Below are 17,273 nucleotides of genomic sequence, written 5' to 3'. Positions count from 1 at the left end.
GGTATTTGTCTTTCTCTTTCTGACTTACTTCACTCTGTATGACAGACTCTAGGTCTATCCACCTCATTACAAATAGCTCAATTTCGTTTCTTTTTATGGCTGAGTAATATTCCAATGTACATATGTGCCACATCTTCTTTATCTATTCATCCGATGGTGGGCACTTAGGTTGTTTCCATCTCCGGGCTATTGTACATAGAGCTGCAATGAACATTTTGGTACATGACTCTTTTTGAATTATGGTTTTCTCAGGGTATATGCCCAGTAGTGGGATTGTACCACAGCATTTTAAACTAAGAATGGACTTGGCAGAATTCCTTTGCCCTAGTTCTGCTGTGGGCTCTGGGCTCATGTCATCTTTGTCACACAGCACAACAACAAAAGGAAGGTGCAAAGCCATCTACATGGTTTTCTGCCACTTGTGTATTAAAAAATGTGGGTAAGTATATATATTTATACTTATATATATATTTACATATTTATATATATTTATACTTCTCCATACTTGTATATATAAAAAAATCTCTGGGAGGATACATAAATTATCTAATAACAGTTGTTACTTGACTACCTGTGGGGAAAGCAAATGGGAGACAAGAGTTTAGGGAAATCATTTGCCATCTATCCTATCTAACTTCTTGAATTCTGAATTGGCTCAAAGAATTAAATTTTAAAATAAAAGTAGAATGAAATAATTTCCTGAGGTTTGAATTGTGAAACTCTGAATCATGTCCCCAAACCCCAGACCCGGACTCAAGCACGAGGAGACGCATGACCTTGCTGCAGCTTTTCTACCATCTCTAGAAACTCTTCTATCTTCTTTGAGTTGGATTTCCCTGTGGAGGCAAAAACCAGAATTATAGGATCTTCTGAGTATGAGAGGGAAGTGAGGAAAGGGCCAAATCCATCTGGAAGTAGAAGGAAGGGACCCTAGTGGACTTTTTAAAACAAGCCCAGGCTTTCCAATATTTCAGATCCAAATACTTCAGAATGAATCTCTAAAAATTAAAGGTATTCTCTTAGAAATCCAGAACTTTATTATAACAGCCAAGAACATTCCTTAACATCATCCCAAACCTAAACCTATACAAATGTTCATGATTGTTCCAAAAATTTCTTTTTACAGTTGGTAGGTGCAACCATTTCTCAGTGTAGGGTTGGCAACAGATGTGACCTTCAGCCCTCAGCCCATTATACTCCCCATCTCATTTCTAGAGTCACAAGATATGGCTTAGTGTATTCTCATGTATTTCCCTAGGATGGTGTCATTATTTTATGACATCTGCTCAGGAAAGTAGAAAAGATGTAATAAAATATTTTTAATTATAGTGCTTTAAAGGGAGTGTAGAGGAATTGATGAAAACAAGAAAGGCAGTAAGTCAATGACTGTTGAAAGTGCAAAGGGCTTCATTATACATTATTCTCTCTACTTCTCTCTGAAATGTTTTAATAAAGATTATAATGGCATATCTTCTGAAGGATGGAATATAATTATGGGAGATGGTTATAGGATCCTATTTTGCAATGCTCTACCTTTTCTGAATAGCAATTTTCCGAAATTATCTAAAACAAAATGCACTAGCTATTAATTCCATAGGAGAAAAATCATAATCCAAAAATAAAAGGAAAAATATATTTGTGATAGTAGACATTCTTTTATTTTTTTAATTTTTTTTTTTGGCTGCATTGGGTCTTCGTTGCTGCACGCAGCCTTTCTCTAGTTGTGGCGAGCAGGGGCTACTCTTTGTTGTGGTTCGCGGGCTTCTCATTGCAGTGGCTTTTCTTGTTGTGGAGCACAGGCTCTAGGGACGCAGGCTTCTGTTGCAGTACGTGGGCTCAGTAGTTGTGGCAAGTGGGCTCTAGGGAGCACGGGCTTCAGTAGTTGTGGTGCACGAGCTCAGTAGTTGTGGCTTGTGGGCTCTACAGCACAGGCTCAGTAGTTGTGGCGCACAGGCTGTTGCTCCATGGTATGTGGGATCTTCCTGGACCAGGGCTTGAACCCATGTCCCCTGCATTGGCAGGCAGATTCTTTCTTTTTATATCAAAATTTTTTTAATTAATTAATTTTATTTTTTGGCTGTGTTGGGTCTTTGTTGCTGCACATGGGCTTTCTCTAGTTGTGGTGAGTGGGGCTACTCTTTGTTGCGGTACATGGGCTTCTCACTGCAGTGCCTTCTCTTATCGTGGAGCACAGGCTCTAGGTGCGCAGGCTTCAGTAGTTGTGGCACACGGGCTCAGTAGTTGTCTCACGGGTTCTAGAGCGCATGCTCAGTAGTTGTAGCACATGGGCTTAGTTGCTCCACGGCACGTGAGATCTTCCTGGGCCAGGGCTCGAACCCGTGTGCCCTGCATTGGCAGGTGGATTCTTAACCACTGCACCACGAGGGAAGTCCCAATAGACATTCTTGATTAAGAAATTCTTAAAAGACTCTATGCAACATGTGGACACTGGTTTGAAAAAATCTCACTTGTGAAAGCGATTGTGAGGACAAGGGAGGAAATCTATATAGGGGCTGCTTGAAAGATGAGGATATTGGGGGATTGTTATGTTTTTCAGTTGTGGTAGTAGTATGATTCTTCTTGAGGAAAATGTTCTTTTATTTAAAAAAACATACTAAAATATTTCAGAGGAAATCAAAAGGATTCTATAATTATTTACTTTTAAATACTTAAAAAATAGTTGTATAAAAATATGGTAAACTTAACAAGAACGAAATCTAGGTGACAGAATCAGAAAATGGTGATGGTGCTAACATGGTCTATCAATCTCTCTTAATCTATGCTTAGAAACAAAACAACTAGATAGCGAAAAAAAGTATTACCATCAACATTTATAATGCAGCATGATGATACACTATTCACATAGACCTTAAAATGCACATAGGTGGACACAAATCACCACTAGCCACAGGACCTGTTGACATCTATGTGACAGTAAAACAAGGAAATAATGGCACAGAATCTGATGGACCTAAGACATGAGAAGAACAAGATAGCCAGCAGATATTCAGTGGAAAACAGAGTAAGTCAAGATGGAATTTAAGAAACAAAAATGTCATGAAGAACCTAGGGGTAAGACAGGAATAAAGACACAGACCTACTAGAGAATGGACTTGAGAATATGGGGAGGGGGAAGGGTAAGCTGTGACAAAGCGAGAGAGAGGCATGGACATGTATACACTACCAAACGTAAGGTAGATAGCTAGTGGGAAGCAGCCATATAGCACAGGGAGATCAGCTCGGTGGTTTGTGACCACCTAGAGGGGTGGGATAGGGAGGGTGGGAGGGAGACACAAGAGGGAGGAGATATGGGAACATATGTATATATATAACTGATTCATTTTGTTGTAAAGCAGAAACTAACACACCATTGTAAAACAATTATACCCCAATAAAGATGTTAAAAAAAAAAAAAAAAGATGAGAAAGGCAGCTGAAAGCGGTAGTGGTATTGCCTTCTCCAATAATGGGTGAGTGTAAGGGACCAAGGTAAAGACTGCTGGGGCAGTTTAAACACTAAGCCTGTGGGAGGTGGCCAAGATGGTGGAGAGGAAGACCCTGAGCTCACCTCCTCCCACAGGCACACCAAAACTACAACTATTTACAGAGCAACTATCAATGACAAAATCCTGAAGACTAGCAGAAAATATCTTCTAAACGAAAAGATATAAAGAAGGAACCACAAGGAAGGATTCCATAAACCTACCTAAGGAGGTAAAAGAACTATACCAGAAAACTATAAGACACTGATGAAAGAAATCAAAGATGACACAAACAGATGGGGAGATAGATATACCATGTTCTTGGATTGGAAAAATCAATATTGTGAAAATGACTATACTACCCAAAGCAATCTACAGATTCAATACAATCCCTATCAAACTACCAGTGACATTTGTCACAGAACTAGAACAAAAAATCTTAAAATTTGTATGGAGACAAAAGACCTCAAAGAGTCAAAACGATCTTGAGGGGACAAAAAAAAACACAAAAAATGGAGCTGGAGGAATCAGATTCCCTGACCTCAGACTCTACCACAAAGCTACAGTAATCAAGACAATATGGTACTTGCACAAAAACAGAAATATAGATCAATGGAACAGGATAGAAAGCCTAGAGATAAACCCACACACCTATGGTCAACTAATCTATGACAAAGGAGGCAAGGATATACAGTGGAGAAAAGACAGTCTCTTCAATAAATGGTGCTGGGAAGACTAGACAGCTACATTTAAAAGAATGAAATTAAATCACTCCCTAACAAAATACACAAAAATAAACTCAAAATGGATTAAAGACTTAAATGTAAGACCAGACACTATAAAACTCTAAGAGGAAAACATAGAAAGAACACTCTTTTTTTTTTTTTGGTATGTGGGCCTCTGACTGTTGTGGCCTCTCCCATTGTGGAGCACAGGCTCAGTGGCCACGGCTCACAGGCCCAGCTGTTCTGTGGCATGTGGGATCTTCCTGGACCGGGGCACGAACCCGTGTTCCCTGCATCAGCAGGCGGACTCTCAACCACTGCGCCACCAGGGAAGCCCGAAAGAACACTCTATGACATAAATCACAGCAAGATCTTTTTTGATCCACCTCCCAGAATAATGGAAATAAAACCAAAAATAAACAAATGGGACCTAATGAAACTTAAAAGCTTTTGCACAGGAAAAGAAACCATATACAAGACGAAAAGACAACCCTCAGAATGGGAGAAAATATTTGCAAATGAAGCAACTGACAAAGGATTAATCTCCAAAATTTACAAGCAGCTCATGCAGTTCAATATCAAAAAAACAACAACGCAATCTAAAACTGGGCAGAAGACCTAAATAGACATTTCTCCAAAGAAGACATACAGATTGCCAACAAACACATGAAAGGATGCTCAACATCACTAATCAACAGAGAAATGCAAATCAAAACTATAATGAGGTATCACCTCATACTGGTCAGAACGGCCAGCATCAAAATATCTACAAATGATAAATGCTGCAGAGTATGTGGAGAAAAGGGAACCCTCTTGCACTGTTGGTGGGAATGTAAATTGATACAGCCACTATGGAGAAAAGTATGGAGGTTCCTGAAAAAACTAAAAATAGAACTACCTTACGATCCAGCAATCCCACTACTGGGCATATACCCTGAGAAAACCATAATTCAAAAAGAGTCATGTACCACAATGTTCATTGCAGCTCTATTTACAACATCCAGGACATGGAAGCAACCTAAGTGTCCATCGACAGATGAATGGATAAAGAAGATGTGGCACATATATACAATGGAATATTACTCAGCCATAAAAAGAAATGAAATAGAGTTATTTGTAGTGAGGTGGATGGACCTAGAGTCTGTCATACAGAGTGAAGTAAGTCAGAAAGAGAAAAACAAGTACCGTATGCTAACACATATATATGGAATCTAACAAAAAAATGGTTATGAAGAACCTATGGGCAGGACAGGAATAAAGATGCAGACGTAGAGAATGGACTTGAGGACATAGGGAGGGGGAAGGGTAAGCTGGGACGAAGTGAGAGAGTAGCATGGACTTATATATACTACCAAAAGTAAAAGAGATAGCTAGTGGGAAGCAGCCGCATAGCACAGGGAGATCAGCTGGTGCTTTGTGACCACCTAGAGGGGTGGGATAGGGAGGGTGGGAGGGAGGGAGATGCAAGAGGGAAGAGATATGGGAACATATGTATATGTATAACTGGTTCACTTTGTTATAAAGCAGAAACTAACACACCACTGTTAAGCAATTATACTCCAATAAAGATACTCCAATAAAGATGTTTAAAAAAATAAAAGAACACCTGAACAAATTGTTGTATATTATACAATGGCTTACTACTCGGGAGTAAAAAGGAACAAGCTATTGATATGACCATGAATGAATTTCAAAATGATTATGCTGGTGAAAGAAGCCAGGCCAAAGAATGCGTATTTCATTGTTCCACTTATTTAAAAAATGTCAAAATTTCAAACTGATCTACAGTGACAGAAAGCTGATCAGTGGCTGTGGGTGGTGGATAGAGAGGAGGGTGAACTACAGAAACGAACAATGTGGGCTTCCCTGGTGGCACAGTGGTTGGGAGTCTGCCTGCCAATTAGGGGACACGGGTTTGAGCCCTCGTCTGGGAAGATTCCACATGCTGCGGAGCAACAAAGCCCGTGTGCCACATCTACTGAGCCTGCGCTCTGGAGCCCGCAAGCCACAACTACTGAGCCCACGTGCCACAGCTACCAAAGCCTGCGTGCCTAGAGCCTGTGCTCTGCAACAAGAGAGGCCACTGCAATGAGAAATCTGTGCACCGCTACAAAGAGTAGCCCCCAGCTTGCCGCAACCAGAGAAAGCCCTTGCCCGTGTGCAGCAACGGAGACCCAACGCAGCCAAAAATAAATAAATAAATTTATTTTTTTTTAAAAAAACGAACAATGTGAGTGTATTCCTTGTTTTGCTCATGGTTTTCAGGTGTATACATGCATCAGGATTTATCAAATCATAGGCTTTTTTGTGTGTGTGTGTGGTACGCGGGCCTCTCACTGCTGTGCCCTCTCCCGTTGCGGAGCACAGGCTCAGGACGCACAGGCTCAGCGGCCATGGCTCACGGGCCCAGCCGCTCCGCAGCATGTGGGATCTTCCCGGACTGGGGCATGAACCCGTGACCCCTGCATCGGCAGGCAGACTCTCAACCACTGCGCCACCAGGGAAGCCCCAAATCATAGGCTTTAAATGCAGCTTATAGTATGTCAACTATACTCCAATATAGTTATTTTAAATAATCTAGGTTGTTATTATTTTGGTTTCTATTAGTTTATTCTCTTCACTTTTCATAATAAAAGGCTTAATATGCCATTATTTTAAAATTCATTTTTCATAGTATTAGTATTTTATCCAGAGAAAGCTTCCTTCTTTAACTACATCCCTCACGCCTAAGTTTGTCTCTGCCAGGTATGAGGTCCAGACTATTTTTCCTTGCCCACCTCCCAAACTTGTCACTAGAGGGAGGTCCTCCGTGGCCACCCACTCTCCTTACCCTTAACCTGCTCAGTCCAGTCCATTGCTCATGGAGCCCCCAGTTTGGACATTCCTGAAGTTCCCGCCACGATCCAGCGTTTTTTTCTGAAGGTCCTCTCGCGTGTCTTTCCGTCCCCTCTGCTGGTGATTGGACCAAAACCACGCAAGGGGTGGGTGCTCTGAAGCCCAAGCCTGCGCATTGTACTTCCAGTCCTTTGTTAATACCAGAAGCCCAGGAGCAAGAAGAACTAGTAGTTGGTCTTGGCAAGCGGCAGGTTATCTGGTGTGAGGAAGATGGAGAGTAAGAGTGCCAGGCGTATGTCCTCACCTGCTGTTCTGCATCACCAGCTGTGCCTTTGTTGGGGGCTCCTGGGGAACAGATGGGGCCATTGTGGTGGGGATGCTGAGGAGGCCCCTGGGGCAGAGGGGAGAGGCTGGGGGCTCACCAAGAGGGGCAGGCAGGGCCTCCCTGCTGAGGATTTCTTTGTGCAGTTCCTCCGCCTGCTGGTACTTGTTCTGTTTCAGGTAGGCTGAGGCCTGTGGGGAGGGCATAGCCTGGGTGATCTTGGCTCAAATCTGGGAGCTTCCCAGGCCCCAGCACTGCACCCAGGCACATCCTTCCAGCCCCCGCAGGAAGAAGCCCAGGTTTACACCACACTCCAGGCCTCGGCCGACAGCAGGGTGGGCTTGGAGCCCAACCCCACCACTTCCCATAGAGTAGGTGACTTCCTGACTCAGAGCAGGAACCTGTTACCCACTCTACCTTGAGCCAGTGACACACGTCTCTGTGCCTCGGTTTCCTCATCTGCAAAATGGGGCAATGGGAGCACCTACCTCATAGGGCCCTTGAAGAAACGGACAGTACAGGCAAAGTCCTAAGAAGGGGGCTTAGCTCAATAAATGCTCTCATCTGCAAAAAAAAAAAAAAAAAAAAAAAAAGAGTGCCAGGCATAGTTGCTTGTGGTTTGGGACAACTTAAGCACAAGATTCTCTTTTAAAATCGTCTCAGGCCATGGGCAATGGTGTCTTTTACGTCTGGTCACCACCACCCCCCAAGCAGGCACTGTCTTCCAAACAGAATACCCCTTTCTTCCAGAAGTGCCAGCCGACTGCCAGTGGGACCTTAGCAGGCCATGGATAATTCAGGCCAGTAATCTCAGAAGGCAAATCTCTGATGCAGAGCCGAGGGTAGGCTGTCCAAGAGTAAAGGTGCAGCCCCTGCCAGATGCTGGAATATGACTTGGTGTGGGGCTGAGGAAAGTGGGGCAAGGGTTTACCAAAGGCAAAAGGAATTCTCTCTGGGGGGCATCCAGCACGTCATGTGGTCTACAGTCATGTGGAATCGTTACCCACATCGTGTCCAGACCCTCAGAAACTGCCCTCCTGAGTGCAAAAGTTCCAGCCACAGGACTCTCTAGCAGTCTTCCTCTTCTCCCTCCCAACATGGTGCAGAGATAAAGGGTCAAAGCTGAGGCTAGTCCCTCTTCAGCTTGCTTCACATAGTTTCAGTTTTCAGAGATACATACATAAGTCATTATGGTTGGGTCACTTCTGCAAAAGCCAGGTGGGGAGGCATAGAGCCACTCCTATTGTGTCTTCACCCAGGGGGTGTTTGTTCAGTATATAAGGCCAGTTCTAAGAGACAGACCTACTCAGGTTGTCTTCATCCATAATAGATGTGTAATACCAAATAAGTGAAAATGTATTAGATATAATGATACTCAATGAGAAGTATCAGGGTAATATTAGTCTAAAAATAAGTAATGTTTCCTCCTCTTCCATTTTCTGGAAGGCATTATGTAAAATTGGTATTATTTTCTGAATGTTGGGTAAATTCTTCAGTGAAACCATCTGAACCTGGAGATTTATTTTTTGTGAGCTTTTTTCTATTAAAATTTTTTTTCCCTCTAGTTTGATGGAAATACAATTAATATACAGCACTGTATAAGTTTAAGATGTACAGTATAATGATTTGACTTACATACTTCATGAAATGATTACCCCAATAAGTTTAGTGAACATCCATTATCTCATACAGATACAAAATAAAAGAAAAGGAAAAAAAAATTTGTATTTGTGAAGAGAACTCAAGATTTGCTCTCTTAACAACTTTCACATATAACATACAGCAATGATAATTATATTTATCATGCTGTACACTACCTCCCTAGTACTTATTTACCTTATAACTGAAAAATATGGAATGCTTCATGAATCTGTATGTTATCCTTGTGCAGGGGCCATGCTAATCTTCTCTGTATCACTGAAATGAGCACTGTTGATCTTCCTTTTATTAGGTTGTCAGAGCTTTTTATATATTCTAGTTACAAGTCATTTGTTGGGTATGTGTTTTGCAAATTATTTTTTCCCAGGTTCTCACTTACCTCTTCATTTTCTTAACAGTGTCTTTGAAAGAGCAAAATGTTTTAATTTTGAAGTTCAATTTATTTATTTTTTTCTTTTGTAGTTTGTTTTTTTGTGCTGTAATCAAGAAATTTTTGTGAAATCCAAGGTCACTAAGATTTTCTCCTTTTTTTTAGAAGTTTTATAATCTTAGTTCTTTTAAAATTTTTTAATTGAAGCATAGTTGCTGTACAACATTATATGTTACAGGTGTATAATATACTGACTTTGGGGGTATGATACCAAAAGTGCAAGCAAGAAAATAAAAAATATACAAGTGGATCTACATCAAAATAAAAAGCTTCTGCTCAGCATAAGAAACAATTGACAGAATAAAGAGGCAAGCTGTGAAATGGGAGAAAATATTTGCAAACCAAAAAGATAAGGGTTTTATATCTAAAATGTATAAGGAACTCATACAACTCAATAGCAAAAAAGCAAATAATGTAATTTGTAAATAGGCAGAGGACCTGAATAGACATTGTTTTTCCCAAAGAGGACATACAAATGGCCAACAGGCACATGAACAGATGTTCAACATCACTAATTATTAAGGAAATGCAAATCAAAGCTACAATGAGATGTCACCTTCCACCTGTTAGAATGGCTATCATCAAGATGACAAGAGATAACAAGTGTTGGCAAGGATGTGGAGAAAAGGGAGTCCTTGTGCACTGTTGGTGGGAATGTAAATTGGTGCAGCCACTAAAAATACAGTATGGAGCTTCCTCAAAAATTAAAAATAGGACTATCATATGATCCAGCAATCCCACTTCTTTGTATATTCCAAAGGAAATGAAAACAAGATATTGAAGAGATATCAACACTCCCATTTTACTGCAGCATTATTCACAATAGCCAAGATATGGAAACAACCTTAGTGTCCATCAGTGGATGAATGGGTAAAGATGTGGTATATACATACAACAGAACATTATTCAGCCATGAGAAATGAGTAAATTCTGCCATCTGTGTCAACATGGATTGACGTTGAGGGCATTATGCTACATGAGAAAGTCAGACATAGAAAAACAAGTACTATATGATCTCACTTATATGTGGAATCTAAAAACATAAAACTCATAGAAACAGAGAGTAGACTGATGGTTACCAGGTGCTGGGTGTAGGGGAAATAGGGAGATGTTGGTCAAAGTGTACAAACTTTCAGTTATAAGATGAATAAATTCCAGAGAACTCATGTACAACAGGGTGAGTATAGTTAACAATACTGTATTGTAGGGAGAGATCGGGGAAGATGGCAGAAGAGTAAGACGCGGAGATCACCATCCTCCCCACAGATACACCAGAAATACATGTACACGTGGAACAACTCCTACAGAACAACTACTGAGCGCAGGCAGAAGACCTCAGACCTCCCAAAAGGCAAGAAAGTCCCCACGTACCTGGGTAGGGCAAAAGAAAAAAGAATAAACAGAGACAAAAGGATAGGGACGGGACCTGCACCAGTGGGAGGTAGCTGTGAAGGAGAAAAGGTTTCCACACACTAGGAAGCCCCTTCACGGGTGGAGACTGCGGGAGGCAGAGGGGGAAAGCTTCGGAGTCATGGAGGAGAGCACAGCAACAGGGGTATGGAGGGAAAAGTGGAGAGATTCCCGCACAGAGCATCAGTGACGACCGGCACTCAGCAGCCCGAGAGGTTTGTCTGAGGAGGCTTGTCTGCTCACCTGCCGGGGTGGGCGGGGCTGGGAGCTGAGGCTCAGGCTTCGGTCGGAGCACAGGGAGAGGACTGAACACAGCCTGCGGGGGGTTAGTGCACCACGGCTAGCCGGGAGGGAGTCCGGGGAAAAGTCTGGACCTGCCAAAGAGACGAGACTTTTTCTTCCCTCTTTGTTTCCTGGTGTGTGAGGAGAGGGGATAAAGAGCGCTGCTTAAAGGAGCTCCAGAGATGGGCGCGAGCAGCGGCTAACAGCTCGGACCCCAGAGACGGGCACGAGACGCTAAGGCTGCTGCTGCCGCCACCAAGAAGCCTGTGTGTGAGCACAGGTCACTATCCACACCCCCCTCCCGGGGAGGCTGTGCAGCCCGCCACTGCCAGGGTCCTGGGATCCAGGGACAACTTCCCTGGGAGAACGCATGGCGCGCCTCAGGCTGGTGCATCATGCTGGCCTCTGCTGCCGCAGGCTCACCCTGCACTCCATACCCCTCCCTACCCACGGCCTGAGTGAGCCAGAGCCCTCGAAGCAGCTGCTCCTTTAACCCCGTCCTGTCTGAGCAAAGAACAGACGCCCTCCGGCTACCTAAACGCAGAGGCAGGGCCAAATCCAAAGCTGAGCCCCGGGAGCTGTGAGAACAAAGAAGAGAAAGGGAAATCCCTCCCAGAAGTCTCAGAAGCAGCGGATTAAATCTCCACAATCAACTTGATGTACCCTGCATCTGTGGAATACATGAATAGACAACAAACCATCCCAAATGGAGGAGGTGGACTTTGAGAGCAAGATTTATGATTTTTTCCCCTTTTCCTCTTTTTTATTTTTTTTTTGCAGTACGCGGACCTCTCACTGTTGTGGCCTCTCCCATTGCGGAGCACAGGCTCTGGATGCACAGGCTCAGTGGCCATGGCTCACGGGCCTAGCCTCTCCGCAGCATGTGGGATCTTCCCAGACCGGGGCACGAACCCACGTCCCCTGCATCAGCAGGCAGACTCTCAACAACTGCGCCACCAGGGAAGCCCCCCTTTTCCTCTTTTTGTGAGTGTGTATGTGCATGCTTCTGTGTGAGATTTTGTCTGTATAGCTTTGCTTCCACCATTAGTCCTAGGGTTCTATCGGTGCGTTTTTTTTTTTTTCCTCTAAAAAATTTTTTTTCTTAATAATTATTTTTTATTTTAATAACTTTATTTTATTTTATCTTATTTTGTTTTATGTTCTTTCTTTCTTTCCTTCCTTCCTTCCATCCTCCCTCCCTGCCCCCCGTCTTTCTTTCTTTCTACTTTTTCTCCCTTTTATTCTGAGCCGTGTGTATGAAAGGCTCTAGGTGCTGCAGACAGGAGTCAGTGCTGTGCCTCTGAGGTGGGAGAGCCAACTTCAGGACACTGGTCCACAAGAGACCTCCCAGCTCCACATAATATCAAATGGCGAAAATCTCCCAGAGATCTCCATCTCAACACCAGCAACCAGCTTCACTCAACGACCAGCAAGCTACAGTGCTGGACATCCTGTACCAAACAACTAGCAAGACAGGAACACGACCCCATCCATTAGCAGAGAGGCTGACGAAAATCATAGTAAGTCCACAGACATGCCAAAACACAACACCAGACGCGGACCTACCCACCAGAAAGACAAGATCCAGCCTCATCCACCAGAACACAGGCACTAGTCCCCTCCACCAGGAAGCCTACAAAATGAGAACTACGAACCTGCAGCCTGTAAAAAGGAGACCCCAAACACAGTAAGATAAGCAAAATGAGAAGACAGAAAAACACACAGCAGATGAAGGAGCAAGATAAAAACCCACCAGACCTAACAAAAGAAGAGGAAATAGGCAGTCTACCTGAAAAACAATTCAGAAAAATGATAGTAAAGATGATTCAAAATCTTGGAAAAAGAATAGAGAAAATGCAAGAAACATTTAACAAGGACCTAGAAAAACTAAAGATGAAATAAGCAATGATGAACAACACAAAAAATGAAATTAAAAATACTCTAGATGGGATCAATAGCAGAATAACTGAGGCAGAAGAATGGATAAGTGACCTGGAAGATAAAATAGTGGAAACAGCTACTGCAGAGCAGAATAAAGAAAACAGAATGAAAAGAACTGAGGACAGTCTTAGAGACCTCTGGGACAACATTAAACACACCAACATTCGAATTATAGGGGTTCCAGAAGATGAAGAGAAAGAGAAAAGGACTGAGAAGATATTTGAAGAGATTATAGTTGAAAACTTCCCTAATATGGGAAAGGAAATAGGTAAGCAAGTCCAGGAACCATAGAAAGTCCCATACAGGATAAATCCAAGGAGAAATATGCCAAGACACATATTAATCAAACTGTCAAAAATTAAATACAAAGAAAACATATTAAAAGCAGCAAGGGAAAAACAACAAATAACACACAAGGGAATCCCCATAAACTTAACAGCTGACCTTTCAGCAGAAACTCTGCAAGCCAGAAGGGACTGGCAGGACATATTTAAAGTGATGAAGGAGAAAAACCTGCAACCAAGATTACCCAGCAAGGATCTCATTCAGATTTGATGGAGAAATTAAAACCTTTCCAGACAAGCAAAACCTGAGAGAGTTCAGCACCACCAAACCAGCTTTACAACAAATGCTAAAGGAACTTCTCTAGGCAAGAAAAACAAGAGAAGGAAAAGACCTACAATAATAAACTCAAAACATTTAAGAAAATGGGAATAGGAACATACATATTGATAACTGCCTTAAATGTAAATGGACTAAATGCTCCCACCAAAAGACACAGATTGGCTGAATGGATACAAAAACAAGACCCATATATATGCTGTCTACAAGAGACCCAACTCAGACCTAGAGACACATACAGACTAAAAGTAAGGGGATAGAAAAAGATATTCCATGCAAAGGGAAACCAAGAGAAAGCTGGAGTAGCAATTCTCATATCAGAAAAAATAGAGTTTAAAATAAAGACGACTATTAGAAGAGACAAAGAAGGACACTACATAATGATGAAGGGATAGATCTAAGAATAAGATATAACAATTGTAAATATTTATACGCCCAACATAGGAGCACCTCAATACATAAGGCAAATACTAACAGCCATAAAAGTCCCCCCACTCATAGTAGGGGACTTTAACACCTCACTTTCACCAATTGACAGAACATCCAAAATGAAAATAAATAAGGAAACACAAGCTTTAAATGATACATTAAACAAGATGGGCTTAATTGATATTTATAGGGCATTCCATCCAAAAACAACAGAATACACACTTTTCTCAAGTGCTCATGGAACATTCTCCAGGATAGATCATATCTTGGGTCACAAAACAAGCCTTGGCAAATTTAAAAAAATTGAAATTGTATCAAGTATCTTTTCCAACCACAATGCTATGAGACTAGATATCAATTACAGAAAAAGATCTGTAAAAAATACAACACATGGAGGCTAAACAATACACTACTTACTAACGAAGTGATTACTGAAGAAATCAAAGAGGAAATCAAAAAATACCTAGAAACAAATGACAGTGGAGACACGACGACCCAAAAGCTATGGGATGCAGCAAAAGCAGTTCTAAGAGGGAAGTTTATAGCAATACAATCCTACCTTAAGGAACAGGATACATCTCGAATAAACAACCTAACCTTGCACCTAAAGCAATTAGAGAAAGAAGAACAAAAAACCCCCAAAGTTAGCAGAAGGAAAGAAATCATAAAGATCAGATCAGAAATAAATGAAAAATAAATGAAGGAAATGACAGCAAAGGTCAATAAAACTAAAAGCTTGTTCTTTGCGAAGATAAAAAAATTGATAAACCAGTAGCCAGACTCATCAAGAAAAAACGGAGAAGAGTCAATTCAATAGAATTAGAAATGAAAAAGGAGAAGTAACAACTGACACTACAGAAAAACAAAAGATCATGAGAGATTACTACAAGCAACTCTATGCCAATAAAATGGACAATCTGGAAGAAATGGACAAATTCTTAGAAATGCCTAACCTGCCAAGACTGAATCAGGAAGAAATAGAAAATATGAACAGACCAATCAAAAGTGCTGAAATTGAAACTGTGATTAAAAATCTTCCAACAAACAAGCCCAGGACCAGAAGGCTTCACAGAATTCTATCAAACATTTAGAGAAGAGCTAACACCTATCCCTCTCAAACTCTTCCAAAATATAGCAGTGGGAGGAACACTCCCAAACTCATTCTATGAGGCCACCATCACCTTGATACCAAAACCAGACAAGGATGTCACAAAGAAAGAAAACGACAGGCCAATATCACTGATGAACATAGATGCAAAAATCCTAAACAAAATACTAGGAAACAGAATCAAGCAGGGCATTAAAAGGATAATACACCATGATCAAGTGGGGTTTATTCCAGGAATGCAAGGATTCTTCAATATATGCAAAACAATCAATGTGATAAACCATATTAACAAATTGAAGGAGAAAAACCATATGATCATCTCAATAGATGCAGAGAAAGCTTTTGACAAAATTCAACACCCATTTATGATAAAGACCCTGCAGAAAATAGGCATAGAGGGAACTTTCCTCAACATAATAAAGGCCATATATGACAAACCCACAGCCAACATCATCCTCAATGGTGAAAAACTGAAAGCATTTCCAATAAGATCAGGAACAAGACAAGGTTGCCCACTCTCACCACTCTTATTCAACATAGTTTTGGAAGTTTTAGCCACAGCAATTAGAGAAGAAAAGGAAATAAAAGGAATCCAAATCAGAAAAGAAGAGGTAAAGCTGTCACTATTTGCAGATGACATGATACTATACATAGAGAATCCTAAAGATGCTACCAGAAAACTACTAGAGCTAATCAATGAATTTGGTAAAGTAGCAGGATACAAAATTAATGCACAGAAATCTCTGGCATTCCTATAAACTGATGATGAAAAATCTGAAAGTGAAATCAAGAAAAAACTCCCATTTATCATTGCAACAAAAAGAATAAAATATCTAGGAATAAACCTACCTAAGGAAACAAAAGACCTGTATGCAGAAAATTATAAGACACTGATGAAAGAAATTAAAGATGATACAAATAGATGGAGAGATATACCATGTTGTTGGATTGGAAGAATCAACATTGTGAAAATGACTCTACTCCCCAAAGCACTCTACAGATTCAATGCAATCCCTATCAAACTACCACTGGCATTTTTCACAGAACTAGAACAAAAAATTTTACAATTTGTATGTAAACACAAAAGACCCCAAATAGCCAAAGCAATCTTGAGAACGAAAAACGGAACTGGAAGAATCAGGCTCCCTAACTTCATACTATACTACAAAGCTACAGTAATCAAGACAGTATGATACTGGCACACAAACAGAAAGATAGATCAATGGAACAGTATAGAAAGCCCAGAGATAAACCCATGCACATATCGTCATTTATCTTTGATAATCGAGGCGGGAATGTACAGTTGAGAAAGGATAGTGTCTTCAATAAGTGGTGCTGGGAAAACTGGACAGGTACATGTAAAAGTATGAGATTAGATCACTCCCTAGCACCATACAAAAAATAAGCTCAAAATGGATTAAACACCTAAATGTAAGGCCAGAAACTATCAAACTCTTAGAGGAAAACATAGGCAGAATACTCTATGACATAAATCACAGCAAGATCCTTTTTGATCTACCTCCTAGAGAAATGGAAATAAAAACAAAAATAAACAAATGGGACCTAATGAAACTTCAAAGCTTTTGCACAGCAAAGGAAACCATAAACAAGACCAATAAACAACCCTCAGAATGGGAGAAAATATTTGCAAATGAAGCAACTGACAAAGAATTAATCTTCAAAATTTACAAGCAGCTCATGCAGCTCAATAACAGAAAACCAAACAACCCAATCCAAAAATGGGCAGAAGACCTAAATAGACATTTCTCCAAAGAAGATATACAGACTGCCAACATTCACATGAAAGAATGCTCAACATCATTAATCATAAGGGAAATGAAAATCAAAACTACAGTGAGATATCACCTCACATCAGGCAGAATGACCATCCTCAAAAAATCTAGAAACAATAAATGCTGGAGAGAGTGTGGAGAAAAGGGAACACTCTTGCACTGCTGGTGGGAATATGGATTGGTGCAGCCACTATGGAGAACAGTATGGAGGTTCCTTAAAACACTACAAATAGAACT

The 17,273-nt window shown here is 41.1% G+C and overlaps 1 pseudogene; it reads right to left on the bottom strand.

Moving 5' to 3' along the window:
- Positions 1 to 9,209: 9,209 nt before the first annotated feature.
- On the bottom strand, positions 9,210 to 9,301 carry LOC116748158 (annotated as a pseudogene).
- Between the last annotated feature and the right edge of the window lie 7,972 nt (positions 9,302 to 17,273).

Source organism: Phocoena sinus, chromosome X (assembly GCF_008692025.1).
Source record: "Phocoena sinus isolate mPhoSin1 chromosome X, mPhoSin1.pri, whole genome shotgun sequence".
Lineage (NCBI taxonomy): Eukaryota > Metazoa > Chordata > Mammalia > Artiodactyla > Phocoenidae > Phocoena > Phocoena sinus.
This window is presented reverse-complemented; position numbering and strand designations above follow the sequence as displayed.